The sequence below is a fragment of the Macaca nemestrina genome, chromosome 9 (genome assembly GCF_043159975.1).
Source record: "Macaca nemestrina isolate mMacNem1 chromosome 9, mMacNem.hap1, whole genome shotgun sequence".
Taxonomy (NCBI): Eukaryota; Metazoa; Chordata; class Mammalia; order Primates; family Cercopithecidae; genus Macaca; species Macaca nemestrina.
In genome coordinates this window covers 139,818,273-139,834,440 of record NC_092133.1, presented here as the reverse complement: position 1 = coordinate 139,834,440, position 16,168 = coordinate 139,818,273, and the positions used below count along the sequence as shown (strand labels likewise).

The window sequence follows — 16,168 nt, the reverse complement described above, 5'->3', positions numbered from 1 at the left end:
CTTCTGAGCCTGGGATGCTTCCCTTTTAAAATGAGGCAAGTAATGAGCATTAAATTGAAAAAAATGTGGGCACCCTAAACCCAAATGTACTTTAGAAAGAAAATATTCAAATAATCAGGGAGTGACCAAAGTTCAAGGAAAAGGGCTTACTAGAGAATCAGAAGACTAATACTTTTACCAACCAGTAAAACAATTTGAGATATTTTTTTCTATTAATTCATGTATTTATTTATTTTTTGAGACGTGGCTCACTCTGTCACCCAGGCTGGAGTGCAGTGGCATGATTAGGGCTCACCGCAGCCTTAACCTCTTGGGCTCAGGCGATCCTTTCACCTTGGCCTCCTGAGAAGCTGCAACTACAGGTATGTGCTCCCATGCCTGGTTAATTATCATTATTTTTTTAATTTTTAGAGATGGCTGGTCTTGAACTCCTGGGCTCAAACAATTCTCCTGCCACGGCCTCCCAAAATGCTGGGGTTGCAGGCCTGATATTTTTTTTTTCTACAGTTGTTGCTGAAAGATTCTTGAGCTACCTTTTTTAATTTTTCAGAAACAGTTTCAAAAAAGAAAATGTATTTCTAGGAATAGTCTTTTACAACCTCGACCAATAATATTACTGTGTTTGATTTCTGGTTCCTTTAATTTTGGTGGGACCTTTGTCTGCCTGGAGCTCCCTTTTGCTGGGGATCTGCAGTGGTGCTCCCCACATTTGGACAGACGTTCCTTCATGAAGTCAAAAGCAAGTAGGGGTGATTTCAAAATGGGTTTATGGGCCAGGCCCAGTGGGTCACGCCTGTAATCCCAGCACTTTGGGAGGCCGAGGTGAGTAGATCACCTGAGGTCAGGAACTCAAAACCAGCCTGGCCAACATGGTAAAACCCCGTCTCTACTAAAAATACAAAAATTTTCTGGGTGTGGTGGTGCACACCTGTAATCCCAGCTACTCGGGAGGCTGAGGCAGGATAATCACTTGAACCCAGAAGGCGGAGGTTGCAGTGAGCCGAGATGGCGCCACTGCTCTCCAGCCCGGAGTGCTCCATCTCAAAAACTCTGTCTCGAAAAACAAAAACAAAAACAAAAACAAAAGCAAAAACAAAACAAAATGGGTTCGTGATTGAAAAGTAATTGAAAAGTAAAGAAACTTGACAACAGTAATTTAATGTGCCAGTTTCCCTTCTTCCATCTCAAGAGAAAACATATCATCAAGAGTTACTATCACAAATGCTCGCAATCATTTATACTGTCATGAATCCTCACAATCATTTAAAAATAAAGTTGGAAATGGCATTCTAACACAATCCAGGCTTCCTCATCAGCACAGTCACTTGGTTTGCCGCTGTGGTGGTATGCATCCTGTGCACGGCATGGTGCTCTGCACATATGCTCACACCAGAGCCTGTGCTCTGAGATGCAACTTTCAGAGTAGAAACTCACATTGCCATAGTGTTTAAGTCCTCCTTTCTCTCCACATCCTCACCAACACCTGTTTTTTCGTTTCTTTTTCTGTTTTTGTAACAGGCATTCTGACTGGTGTCATACGGCATCTCATTGTGGTTTTAGTTTGCATTTATCTGATAATTGGTGATGTTGAGCATTTTTTTAATATGCTTTTTGGTCATTTGTGTGTCTTCTTTTAAAAAATGTCTGACCACGTCCTTTGCCTACTTTTCAATGGGATTATTTTGTTGCTGGTGTTGAGTTGTTTGAGTTCCTTGTCAATTCTGGATATCAGTGCTCTATTAGATGCATAGTGTGCAAGTATTGTCTCCTATTCTGTAGGTTGTCTGTTCACTCTGCTGATTATTTATTTTTGCTGAACAGAAGCTTTTTTTTTTAATCTATTTTTGGTTTTGTTGCCTGTGCTTTTGAGGTCTTACTCATAAATTCTTTCCCTAGACCAACGTCCAAGAGAGTTTTCCCTAGCTTTTCTTCTAGTGTTTCTGTAGATTCAGGTCTTCCATATAAATCTTTAATCCATCCTGAGTCAATTTTCATAGAGGGAAAGCTTCAGGGACCAATTGAGTCATAGGGTGGAACCCAGAAGACTGTCCACAGAACCACTAAATGGGAGAGAAAGTGAAGAAAGCAATAGCTCAGCGTGAAACCAAACTCAGAAGGAAGTGATTAAAGATGAGGAGAAAATGAAGCCCATATTGAAAGTGTAGTAGCTCAGGTGGCCTCAGCAGTGAGAGAGGATGAGAGATTTGAACTGGGTGCCACTGAAGGCAGGACCACTGAGGCCAAGTCTGAGCACCAGAGGTTTAAATTGTGTACCTGTGGATCCTTGCCAGATAAGGCCAGATTCCCAAAGGAAACAAGGTGCCTGGACATTGACTTGGTCTAATGTTCATTCTCCAATGACCTATTGACGAACACCCAAAGGGCAAAGGAAGAAATGGGAAGATGATTTTTCTAACAGTGGACAAATAGAGACAAGTACACAGTCACAAACCTGAACAGGTTGGCCATTTACATTTTTGCTACATGCTTAGATATTTACTTGAAATAACTTAAAATGGTTTCCGATGATCAATCAGAAAGGGAATAAATATAAGAAAATCTTTACTTCTTCTAACTTGTCAATTCTTTGTATTTGTTATTATTCCATCTAGGCCTAGGTAAATAATACCGATAATCAGAATGTTTCCTTTGGGATAATTTTTAAAATTTCATAAAAATACGGCAATTTTAACACAGCTCAAAAACAATGAGAGTTTCTTAAATTGGCATCAGTATCCAAGAGTTTGACAAACTGAATTGTCTTCCTGCTTTGGACCAGGAAATTGGGTGGTCTCTTAAGACCCTGTCATTTTCCGTGAACGTTAGGAACAACCATTCAATTTTCTGATTTCTCTTAAATGTGATTTGTGGCTGTCTCTTTACTATGTACCTCAGCGAAATCAAATAACCCTAATTTAGATAAATATACTAGCCCACACCATGATTTTAACTGGAACTGAAGATAGACTATTCTAAGTTACTATTGGAAGATGTGAAACAGCACACATAAAGAAAATGTGCATCTTAAGTGTCGCACAGTGAGAAATGACATTCTATGTACAGCAGAGGACATGCCGGTTTACCAACAAAAAGACTGCATTTTAAGGGCTCGAGTCACACAGAGTCTGCTGCTTGCATAAATTTTTCAGTACCCAAATGGTGGTAAAAAGAGACTAATGTGGACATTTACAAGGTGGCTCTGGACATTTCTTATTTAACTAGATTCTCTTTTCTTACAGCCTAGGAATAGAATAGTTAATTGTGTTCTAAACTGGGCTGTATTCCAGTGGGGTGAGAGGTCATGACGTCTCTAACATTTGTCATATAAACCCTAGAAAATGATACCCTAGGCCAGACGAGATGGCTCATGCCTATAATCCCAGCCAAGACAAGCAGATTATTTGAGGCCAAGAGTTCGAGACCAGCCTGACCAACATGGTAAAACCCCATCTCTACTAAAAATACAAAAATTAGCTGGGCGTGGTGGCACATACCTGTAATCCCAGCTACTTGGGAGACTGAAGCAGGAGAATCACTTGAATCCAGGAGGCGAAGGCTGCAGTGAGCCAAGATCTCAGCACGGCACTCCAGCCTGGATGACAAAACACGACTCTGTTTCAAACACAAAAAAACAAAAAAACAAAACAAAACAAAAAAAAGAAGGTATACCCTGAGATAGCTTTATTTTTAGGGGATATAGGGGGAAGTGGACTAATTTCTATAGGTTTGGAACAAATTAAAATAAGAGCACTTCTTTTGGCAGATGAAAGTAAGCCGAAGTTTTGGGTCATGATGATATAATATCCTTCTAAAATGGAAAGTCTTTACTGGACAAGATAAAACATAAAGTGTTTTTTATTCGTTGAAATTGTTTTTCTCTGTTATTGGACAATGAACAACCTGCACTTTGGAGAATCTTTTGTTGGTAGATAGAGAAGACGATTGCTCAGGAGGTTTTACTGGAGAGATCCAGGAAGAAATTTCCTCTGTATGACAATGTGGCCCTATCACAAATGCCTCAGAATCTACAGCTGGAAATATTCAAGCCCGCAAGCAGCTAGTGAATGGCACAGGTAAGACTCTGCGTGCCCTCTTGCAGCAGCCACCAAGACTAGAGCGGACGCTCACTGACAGCCCACAGGGGAGAGCTGCAATCTCAGCGGCAAAGCTCTGACAGGACAACATACTGAGCTGCAGCTTCTAAAGAGCAAATCGATGGCTTTCCTGACAAAACTGGACAGACGTCTTATGGGGGACGGTGAAGGGGTTCAGTGTCGTCGGCCACAAGAGACTGTTTCCAGAATCTCCTGCTTTATCCTGATATTTGTGCCAAACTTGCATTCCAACTAATAACATAACTTTTTAATTATTAAAAATGTATATATTCTCTAAAACCTCAAGTAAATTTGATTCTCAGAGATGAGATATATCTCTTTTTTTTCCACACTTACATTTCTGTTTTTAAAAAGGAAACCCGTTACCCCTTGATTTTCCAAAATTATCATGATGAAATCAAAATCTATAAATATATAGGTGCTAAGTGAACGTGGATATATACAATCTCCAATGAAAAAAATAAAGTTCTCAAAGGACTGAAATAAGCAAAGCGTGCTCTTAGTTTCCTGTGTGTTCCATTCTGAACAGGAAACCCCAGACAACTTCTTTTATTACGAATTTTGCTGAATCTGTCTTGAATGGACATTTCTCTTCTGAATGAAGACTTCAACAACAGATGAGTCAGCATTTCATGTGACTAATTAAATGCCACTTAACAGACACTGGGGTTCAGAATAACAATGTCTCGCAATCAGCGCACTACTCCAAACTCAAAATCCATTTCGGAGAGCAAGTTGTACAGGCGTGAAACTCAGCAGGCAGAGAAACCATCAGCCGCCATTATCACCAGCACATCATCTGCTTCCTAATTACACCATAATTAGATCAGGGATAATTACCTTGATTTCTATTATTATTGCTGAATCTTAGAATCGTAATGTTAGAAGGAAATTTCATGCTCATCAATTTTAACATCTTTATTCAGAGAAGGTAAGAGAGACCAGTGAGTTTAAGTGACCTGTCCAAGTTAAGATTGTGCAGATATTTATTAATATGATTTAAATTAATTAGATCCCTAAACAATGAATGTACTTAATTGAGAACCAATATTTTGACTCTAGACTATCCACATGCACCTGTGGATTGGCCTGTGCAGAAAGAACACCAGCCATTTTCTGTTTTTCTGGCATGCTCCCATCATGCACTGTCTGGTTCCTCAAATTGCTATTTATGCACTTATTTCTATTTTAATCCTGCCCACCTCCATTGCAGGGTAGGCTCAGCGAACAGCTGTGCCTCTATTGCATGGTTTATTCTCGGAGTCTCTGTGCAGTGCCTCAACTCTGATGGAAGCTTAAGAATCCTGCATTCACTGAATAGTGAACTCTGTGATTGTGACATCAGCTCCGGGTCCGAGTCTACATTCCGGGGCAGTCTGGCTCTGATAGCTCAGGGGATTGTGACACTCCCATTGGACAGTTGTGGTGGCCTCTCCCACATGGCCCAGGTCCACTACTCTGTCAAAGGTTGCACCGCCCAGACAAAAACAGGACACAGCAGTGTGTCAATGAGCTGTGCTTTCTGCTGCCTTCCACGTCATAAAAGGTGCCTGAGGTTGTTGAAACACAGTCCATGTCTCCTGGGAATGACAGGAATTTGAGGGATGCTGACTTTCAAGGAATACTGCATGACAGGCATCAAGATAAACCTGATGAAGAAAACACAGGCCAGAATCTGGGAATCAGGAGCAAAGTGACTCGGCTTTGGGGACAGGCACGTAATGAGGTCATGAGGTAGGAGACTCCCTGCAGGACCGGCGGCCCCTGCTCCCTGGGCTGCTCTGGTTCTTTCAGGTGAGAGAAAAGGATATAGGCAGGAAATGGCCCTTCCTAGAAGGACCACACTCTATTCCTGGGGTGCGTGGCATCATCCAGCGTTGGGTCTGAGATTCTAGTTAAGGCTTTACCTCAAAGACAGCCACATATTGCTTTCTCAGTTGGGGCCTCCCACGAGGCTTAGAACTACAATAATTTTTGCAAATATGTCAGTCACTGGGATGGTATTTTAACAGGCTGTTAGTGGAGGATAGGTAAACCAATGTCTAAATGAAAACGGAAACTCTTGCTGCTATTTTTAAAGAGATGTTTCCTCAACAGACTGCCTGGCTTGCCCAAGAGGGCTAGCGTGGATCCACGCTCCTCAACCTGCTCCTCCTCAGTGAAAGTGTTGAGAGAAGCGTATTTTTTTTATGATTGGCCATATGGCTCTAATAAGTTCAGAATCAAGGATATATTTTTTGACTCATCTATAAGAAGCATGAGAAATTTAAATAATACTTAGGTGTTTTAGGTTAAGACTCTCTGTCCATTTTGCATAAAAAAGGTTCACCTGAATATTTTATTATAGGTAAAATCTTTTTTTTTCAGTAGCAAAATATTTAAGGGGGTGGGATAATATTATCATGGATTTCTTTTCTTTAATCTGAAAATCTAGTTTCACCCTTGCTACCGTGATACTTCAGTCCGTGCTGGATAGTTAGAAATGGCCAGTGCAGGAACATCTCGGGAGGCTTTTGGCTTGAGATCTCTCCAGTGAGTCAGTTTTCATGCTGATCATTTTCAACTTTCTCTTTCTCATCTAATTAGTTTTACTCAAACATTAATATCAATCCTAGCCACTAGGCAAACACAATTTGGTACAGTGTAGACTTCGATGATTGAAAATATATTAATTTTTCAAATGTTGAGCTCTCCTTGGTTATTAGGATTCAATTCATTAAGCTGGCGGCCACCTCGATAGGCTTTCTGAATGGACTAGCCCCAAGATACATGTGCGTCCTGAGGTAGGAGATAGGGAGACATTGGGGTAGTTACAGAAAAGGGGTCAACTACCTTCAACAGATGCATCCAGACTTTGACCTTCTTCTTTTTTTTTTTTTTTTTGAGCCGGAGTCTCGCTCTGTCGCCCAGGCTGGAGTGCGGTGGCGCCATCTCGGCTCATTGCAAGCTCCGCCTCCCGGGTTCCCGCCATTCTCCTGCCTCAGCCTCCGGAGGAGCTGGGACTACAGGCGCCGCCACCGCGCCCGGCTAATTTTTTGTATTTTTAGTAGAGACGGGTTTTCACCGTGTTAGCCAGGATGGTCTCGATCTCCTGACCTCGTGATCCGCCCGCCTCGGCCTCCCAAAGTGCTGCGATTACAGGCGTGAGCCACCGCGCCCGGCCCAGATGCATCCAGACTTTCAACAGCAAGTTAACTCGCTCTGGGACATACCAAGAGCCTTTGAGGGGCTGCAAAAATAAAATCAGATACAGGAGCGCGGCGTGGGACAGGTGGGAATGGCTATGGCAGTCCCTTTACGGCTACAGTGCAGGGACGCAAACGCAGGAAGAGCCCCTGTGGCCCTCACTGGGAAGGACAGGCTCACTCACTACACCTGAGCACCGCAGACCAACAGCATCGCAGAAAGGAGGCTCTGCTGCCCTACTTGTGATACACGTCTTAAAGACACCCCAAGAGAAGTGAATAAAGCTGTATCACGAGACACATCTGAGGAGAGAATAAAAAGGGAATATGCATTTTCCTTTTGTACACGGAATTTCCTTTTAATTAAAATCCTTGGTGATTTTAAAATATCAGATTCCTAGGAGGGCCGCCATGCGTGACTTGGCTCACGCTGCTGCCGTGGGCTCCTGGACACTGGAAGAACACCTTCAGGTGAAACGTCTGAGAGCACCGAAGGTTCCAATCCCAATAGTTTTTGTTTTGTGCAGCGCACGGCTCTGCCTTTAGTCCCTGTTCACATCTTAAAATGGATAATGACTGGCTTTCCCCTTCATTCATTTTATGGCAAAGATGTAATAAATTATTGAAATCGGGGGGACTGTGCCACTTAATTTGCACTCCTGGGGGCAGATGCCAGGCGCTGTAAATATACAAGCATTTTCTTACTGTATTCACATAAAGCTTTTGCCATTCTCTGTAAGTACACATTGGAGTAGACATTGCTGCTAATTCCGTATTGAAGTGGATAATGCCACCAATGACCAAGTAACCTCGGCAAAGCAGAGACAGCTGGAGAGGGAAGAGTCGTCTCTTCTTGGAAGGAATTTGCAAGGAAGACAGGTCCAAGAGGAAGATGAGGAAACAGCCTGCATTCCTGAGGGGTTTTGCTTTTTTTGTTTGTTTTAAATCATTGCTCGTTCTACAGGTTTCCCTGTTGGAATTGCCCTTCGGGTCTCTCAGGTCTGGATGGTTTTCTGAGGCTGATGAGCCTGCTAGGTGGTGGCAGCCTCACGCCCCTGGTGCAGGCAGCCGAGGAACTGGAATCTGACTCTGGGGCAGAGAGATGGGTTAGTGGGTGAACCCAGCATCTCTGCTCTCTGTTGGCCCTTGAAGCTTTTCTTCATCTCCTCATGGGGACCTCAACGAGGAAGGTGCACAAGGCAAGGATGGTGGTGGGGGACCCGAGTGTCATCCCCACTTCTGGATCCAGTGTTCAAACACCCACTTTGGTGACATCTCGGCATCTGTACAGTGCACGGTTGTGTGGTTAGAGCGGGAGTTGGAAGGAGAGGGGAGGGAACAGTTGTAGTTTCCAGTCCCATCTGCTTCTTGTCTCAGTGCCCAGAACCTGACCCTGGAACAGGACTGAGCAGGTGCCTGTGTGCGCAGAAGCCCTTGTGTGAGAGTCCCATGGTACCATGTTTGCCGCATGAATGTCTGAGACGCCTCACAGTGGCTTGGTTCAGCCTCTCCCTCCTCCTTCTGCTGGGGCACATCATCCCTCCTCACTGGAAGAAATTACGAGGATTGTGTAAACAGTTACAAGTAATCTACAAACAATGAACATGCTGGTTTGGCCCATTTATTTGTAAGAAAAAATGTGGGGTTTTATGGCAATGAGTTACAGCTCTGAACTCCTGGCACAATCACAAATACCCTCAGTGCAAAACACCAAGCGTATGCCTCCCTTCTGTCCTAAAAAGGTAGTGTGTGCGACTCACTGACGGGGCTCCCATTTCATTTTTGAAAGATCTACTCACTGATAATACCAGTGAGATTTTTTTCACCAAGATATATGACATACAAATAAACTATTGTTTCAAAAGCATCTAGCAGCTAATCGCTGATCATCCAAGTGTCAAAAAGCTAACTACTTCATTCCTGATTATTACCATACACTGCACAGAAACATCTCTCTATCCATTATCAATTTTATCCTCGACTCCTAATGAAACACACATCTCTTTGATCAGCTTATCATATTGCGTAGGTACGATGGTGGTTGCTTCAGGGGAAATAATTTAATTCAAGTGCTTTGCAGTTTGCTGGGTGCCCTGGGGCATGGTATTCTTTGGGCCTCCTAAGGTTCTGATGCTGATGAAGTGATATAAGGTATAGAATAGTTTTTAAACGTGAATTGCTACAGGGACCACAATGCAGGGAGCTGAAGGGCTATTGCACTGGACACTTGAGCATTGGCTGCATTGAATGACAAATATTGCACAATATTTCTCTTCATCAAAATAGAAAATTGCAATGGAAAACCTTTAATGATGTCAACACTGGGGACTAGAAATACATATATGCCTCCCTATGAAAGCAGGGGTGGCGACTGAATAGAATTGTTTTGTTTTTAGAGAACTGTGGTTTTCTTTTTGTTTTTTCTTCTTTTTTAGTATTTTATTTAAACATCCAAGTGATAGTATTCTACTGTATTGCCTTGAAGAAGCAAATTGAGAAAAGTCAGAACGTTTACGTATTTTTATTTAAAAATGAAGGTTTTAGTCCGCACCTAACGCAAAAAAAAAAATTAAAAATTGCATGTCAGCAATAAAATATCAGGTTCCTAGGAGGGCGGCCTATGTCGGCTCCACAGATTCTCACCTTTGCTGATTAGCTGCATGGAACCTCATTAATAGGTAGATTATGTATTTGCTCAACAAGTATTAACGGAGGTACTTGAATGAACTGACAGGGCCCAGTCTTACGCACTGGTCCTCAAAGGCTTGTTCATGTCTTGTTTTGGACATCAAAAGAGAAGGCCGTCCCAGGAAATCGGAGATGCCAAGCCTTTACATGTCCACCTCAGAGTCTAGACGTCAACTGCCTGCTAGAAATAGCGGCGTGAGGAATGTGAAGGGGAGAAGTTGTTTGAAGGAGCTCAGACTCCATGCCGTGTACTTTAAAGATGAGCTTTAGAAATTGCACATCAATAGTTACTGCAGAAGGAGCGGTAGGAACTGAGAACATCTCACACGGCTTAGTGCGACTGATAAACAGCGGTTGAAGCTTGTGTCCTGCACAGCAAACCTTCTTTGCTGATCTCTGATGGTCCAAAGCAGAGCACCACTGCTCAGCAGCCTCTGATGACAGTGAGGAAGGCAGAATGGCACTGTGACATCTGCGTCCAGCAGGCCAGGCTCCAGAGATTCATGACCTCAAGTGCAGATGCAAGTCCAGATGCTTGTAGGAAGCCTGCTCCCTGCTTCTGGGAAATCCCAAACTTAATTTTGCAGGCCTCCGAGATTTAGATAAGCGTTTGTTTATTTCAAGTAGTATCCTCAAGTCTGTACTCTCATCGGCACTACAAATATTTGACCAGACAATGATATGCCGTGTTTAAGTTGTATGTAAACACTGTGGAACTCATATTTATTTTAGTTTATTTCTTCCATTTGTTAATATAGTGATGCAATAGGAAGATTCCTTCTTAAAAGGAAAAAAAAATCTTTGAATTAATTTTTATAACTTTAAATTAAGTCTGCTTTAATAGAAATAATACCCTATTTAAAACCGTAAGTTATTCTTTATAAAAATATTCTTCTCTTCATTTTAAAGCAATTGATAATTACGCACAAGGAGATCTCATGTTAAACTTTTATTCCAAGAAATGAGCCGAAGGGTTATTTAATTTATTTTAGTTATTGGCTGTTACATACTGTGTGCCTCTGTTTCTAAATCATGATTGCTGCCTACAGATAGAAATATTTATTATAAACTCAGCAATAAGCTGCACAATTTGACCCATTTTGATTTTATGTATCTATTGGAAATGAATGGGATATACTGCCTAATTTGGAGGACAGCTTGCTGATTAAATGCTAGTAATAGGGACTAGGCAGGTACCAGGAATAATAATCTATGACAAATATAGAAGAAACAAGAATTTTAAAATCACTGAAGTAAGTTAGTCTTAGTCATATTTAAAAGGATACCACTGACATCAATTTCTAGTTTGTTGATCATGTCAAAGCAGTTTCCTCTGTCATTGTTGATCCTTTTAGAAAAATAAAGGGAAAAACTGATGTCAGGATATATTTTCAAGGGTAAATTATTTCCTTAATATTTTTGTCTCTTGGCCAGGCACAGTGGCTCACACGTATAATCCCAGCATTTTGGGAGGCAGAGGCAGGCAGATCACTTGAGGTCAGGAGTTCAAGAGCAGCCTGGTCAACATGGTGAAACCCTGTCTCTACTAAAAATATAAAAATTAGCTGGGCGTGGTGGCAGGTGCCTGTAATCCCAGCTACTCGGGAGGCTGAGGCAGGAGAATAGCATGAAGCTGGGAGGTAGAGGTTGCAGTGAGTGGAGACAGTGCCATCGCACTGCAGCCTGGGCAACAAGAGCGAAACTCTGTCTCAAAAAATATATGTGTGTGTGTATGTTTGTGTATATTATATATATATGTATGTATATATATGTGTGTATATATACACACACACATACCTATATGTCTTTCACTTTTTAACCCACATTAATTTAAGCATCCACATTTTAATGTCAGACTGAAAATTGAATGCTTTTAGTTTTTTTCACTTCCTCTAACCCCTACATAAAGAAAAATATCTGCTTTTTGTAATACCTTCATATGTTCATGGTAAAATAATTACTTAGTTCCAATCATCTTTGTACACAAAGATATACACAATATGTTGACAAGGTAAATTCCTTCTTCATCTAGAGGACTGCACAGTGTATCTGAGAGAGGATTTTCAGGAGGCCAGAAAATTAAGCTGGAGGGATTATTAGTGTGTTGAGAGATTGTTACCTGTTTCGAGTCAGAACATTGCCACTTCTTTTTCCCCACCTTGGAGACTTCAGGTAAGTTGCTAAATTTCAGGTAAATTGCTAAAATTGTGCTCCATAAGACTTTTCCTACCAGGAAACTGGTAGATTTAATTAAACAGGGATCCATAGGGAGATTCTATTCTCACTGGTTTGTGTTTTGAATCTGATGTCCAGTATTAGAAAACATATTTCTACACTTTTAGGAAGCTGATCCAAACATGTTTGGGGAATCATATTTATCCGTTGTTTAAAAGGGTTTCCAGTCAGCTAAGTGTTAAAATCAGGACAGTGAGAAGCGACAGTGCTGAGGAGTACCCCAGGGGTTGAATTTTGGATCCTGGCTGGCACTGTGTGTTGGAAATCAGGAATGAAATGTCACTTGGACATTTTATATACTTCATCATATAGAGTTTCATATTATGCAACCTAGTGCATAGAGATGGAGGTAGTCAAAGCAACATATTTTTGTAAGTATTTCCATTTCTGTGTTGAAACAGAGCGTTATGAGTTTTGGTAGTGGTGGTATTAGGCTGAGAGTGTGCCAGCAGAAGGTATGCTAGTCAAGTCTCTTTGGTTGCATATAACTCAAACCAGATCACGTCAGGGTTAGGAAAGGCATGGGTTAAGAGAGGCACTGACTATGGGTACAATCGGATGCCAACAGGAATGATGGGTTGATGACTCAGATTTTGACTTCTAGGTTGGATTTTCTGTAAAACTACATTGGTTCATAGCCACCAACATCTCTGGGCTCCTAAAAGGACTTTTTTTTTTTTTTTTTTTTTTTTGATGGAATCTCACTCTGTCACCCAGGCTGGATCTCTGTTCACTACAGCCTCCACATCCTGGGTTCAATCAATTCTCCTGCCTCTCAGACTCCTGAGTAGCTGGGACTACAAGCATGCACCATGACACCTGGCTAATTAAAAATTTTTTTTTTTTTAATTTTTAGTAAAGAAGGGGTTTTGCCATGTTGGCCATGCTGGCCTCGAACTCCTGACCTCAAGTGATCCACCCGCCTTGGCCTCCCAAAGTGCTGGGATTATAGGCGTGAGCTACCCACGCCTGGCCAGGACTTTTGAGTTTCAATTTGGAAATTTCAGAAAATCACAGGGCAACTTCTCATTGGGACATGGCACTGGGGCCCCTGCAGTGGACAGCTACCTTGGGGAGAGGGGTTGTTACTGCTCTGTTGTGTGAAGTGCTTACCTTTCCTCCAATTACTACAGCCAGACAGGGGCATGGCAGAGGGTGAGGTGGAGGGTTGACTAGTCCAGTCCAGGGTGCCGGATACCCTTGTGAGAAGGGGAGCCGCTCCCTCTATTTCTCTCTGCAGCATATCAGAATGTCACTCATCTCCCACCACCCTTGCCCAGGATTCACCATGCTGCTTTCTTGCTCCTGGCCTTGCTTGAGTGTTCTCTGGCCTCAATATGCTCAGTGCGCAGGGTTAACCCCCATCTTCCAGGTCTTGGCCATGCAGTCACAAGAGGCATGGAGAACCTACCACGAGCAAGACACTTTTTCTACCCGTTTCTGTGCAATACCTCATTTTGGTTTTACAATATTCCTTCTGGGTAGGATGCACAGTTTATTTACATTTTATAGATAAAATTACTGAGGTCCCAAAAGGTTGAGGGGTTTTCCCAAAGCTACCACCTCGTGCATTTTGGAGACAGGCCTGAAACATCGTTGGGGGGGTTCAGAGCCCCCCTCCTTCTCTTCAGCATCACTATGCACCACGGTTGGGCCAGCCCTGGTCTTTAGTCTCCCAGAAGGTCTCTATTTGCATTAAATGCTAAAAGCAGTCATAGAAGATCCTCCTTCTGCTGGTTTCTTTTCTGCTTGGACTCTGGCATAGTAAAAAATTCACACACAACTCATTTCGAAAAACCAAATGAAACAAAATGAAAGTCCTCTTAGTCATAGCATCAAAACTTAAAGTTAGAGAAGCTAGAAATTCACCCTGACTTTATACAGGAGGTAATAGCCACTGGGAAAACTGGGTAACTCCCCCTCCACCCACACAGATGGTTTCTGGTGGAGCCAGGACAGCGCTCCTGCCTCAGGACCTCAGGATGAGGATGAAGTCCTGGGCTCTGTTGGAACACAGCATAGAATAATTCCCACAGCTGGGTGGGCCTGGGGGGCAGGAGGGAGATGTGTGCTGAGGGCCACCTGCCAGATTCAGAGACACAGCCCGGATGGATTGAGAAGTGTTGTTCTAAGGATCCGGCGTAGATAAATGGACCCTCCTTGGAAAGATGAGTGGCCCCGGGGTTGTCCCCAAATCTCAGGACCAGCCCAAGCCTGTGACTCCTTGCACAAGGGCACCTGCTGTCACTGCCCGAGGAGCTCAGGACTTTCTCCTCCAAACACCTCCTCCTGGAACACAGGGCCCCTCTTCTTCTTCGTATTGGGACCCGCCTGGCTGTACGCTAGGAATGTCCCCTGGACAGCAATTTGAAGGCCCTATGCTCGCTCACTGCACTAAGGATTCTTGGGCGATGGGTGACGTGATCAACACACAGCCCCGGCCCGCTGTGCGGAACTGCACTGAGTAAGCTTCTCCCTGGGCAGAGCCCCTGCCTGTCCTTGCTGCCCCCGTCCTGTTCTCATCCCTCTATCCTCCAACCCTCCCCAAGGCCCTTTCTCCCCCTACTTCAAGGCTGGGGCCCTTTTCTGAGCACTTTGCTCATTGCAAAACAAAACAAAATAAAACAAAACAAAGCCCATCTTGGTTTGGGCCTCAAATGTTCTCCTAATTGCTCTCTGATTTTCCATTTGAACTCAGCCTATTTTCATTTTACTCAGGCTATTTCTGCAATAAATTGTCACTGTGTTTTTGGAAAGTGATAGATTTTGAACCCTTTGGCCTGTATTCTTTAATGCATCCTCTTTTAGATTGTGGAGTTTCATCTGAGCTTCCCAACCTTAACTCCTCACTCCCCGCCTCTTCCATAGGGAAGTTAGAAGGATTCGGAGAAGTGGGTTCCTATCAGACAGTCTGGCGTCTCCACTGTGGACACGCCACTTAACATCACCTGACCTCCGGATGGATCAAGTCAGTCAACTTCGCCGGCTCTAAAACCCCTTTAATTCAAAAACTTGGAGCCTGTATTTTCTTTTCCTTAGATGCCTGTGATTTATTTTTAAAATAAGGATTCTAATTTTCCATCCAAGACCCTTGCATCCTTCAGCACACTCAGTCTGGGGTTCACTTTCCAGACCGGGTCTCCAGGTGATGTCTGCTTCTCCAGTCATGTTAGTCTGAAACGGCGACTGATTCCTGTGCACACTTCAGCTCCCCAGGCCAGAATGCTGTCACTCTGGGGAGGAATTATGGTTTCACTTTTTGCTTCATTCCTGCTGTAGAGAACAGGCACCCAGCAAAGCCCAGAGTAAACCGACACTGTTTCACGCGCAGAAAATGGAAGTCGTTATTCATGATTACTTTTGTCCTGTGTTTTTTATGTCCCCCTGTTTTATTAATGCCTCGCAATTTTCCCTTTTAAATACTCTGGGTGATGGTTCAAGGCAAGATGACTGCTGGGTTATTCGTCACACCTGAAGCAAGAAAAAGTTACATGCAGGCAAAGGAGCTGGATGCAGGATCTCATCTAAAGGACAGTATCACTTAGCTATGCATGGGCAAGAAAGAACGGAATGTTTCTGAATAAAGGAAACATTAGTCCTAGATTTCAACCAAGAGAAGGAATGCTGAGAGCTCTTGACAGCGAGAGCTTCATCAGGGGTGACATGCCTTTGATTTAGAATGGCTAGCACACACCCACATGCACACATGACCTTCTGCCTTAGTTTCAGGATGTGGAAACTTCTTAACAGCAATTGTGGCTACAGCTGCATTTATACATATTTACGGGGCACTTACCACATATAGCAAAATATCCTGAAGAGTAAATTACAATCCTTTCCCATTTTGAAGGCACTTATGAAATTCTGTGTATTTACACTTTCATTAGGGTTAGTGAACAGCAATGTGTTGCTGATAATTCTAATGTTGCTCCTGGAAATGTTGTG

At 42.9% G+C, this 16,168-nt stretch overlaps 1 long non-coding RNA gene across 2 annotated transcripts in view; it reads right to left on the bottom strand.

Moving 5' to 3' along the window:
- Window positions 1-16,168, bottom strand: part of LOC139356135 (uncharacterized) — an 85,955-nt gene that overhangs the window by 17,082 nt on the left and 52,705 nt on the right. The window contains exons 1-2 of one of the 2 annotated variants that reach the window (XR_011607537.1): window positions 5,318-6,328; window positions 3,495-3,612 (exon numbers count right to left, since the gene is read on the bottom strand). This is a non-coding gene — a long non-coding RNA (uncharacterized lncRNA). Of the gene's footprint in view, window positions 1-3,494; window positions 3,613-5,317; window positions 6,329-16,168 lie in introns of those variants that run through there. The other variant, XR_011607536.1, reaches the window with a different exon arrangement.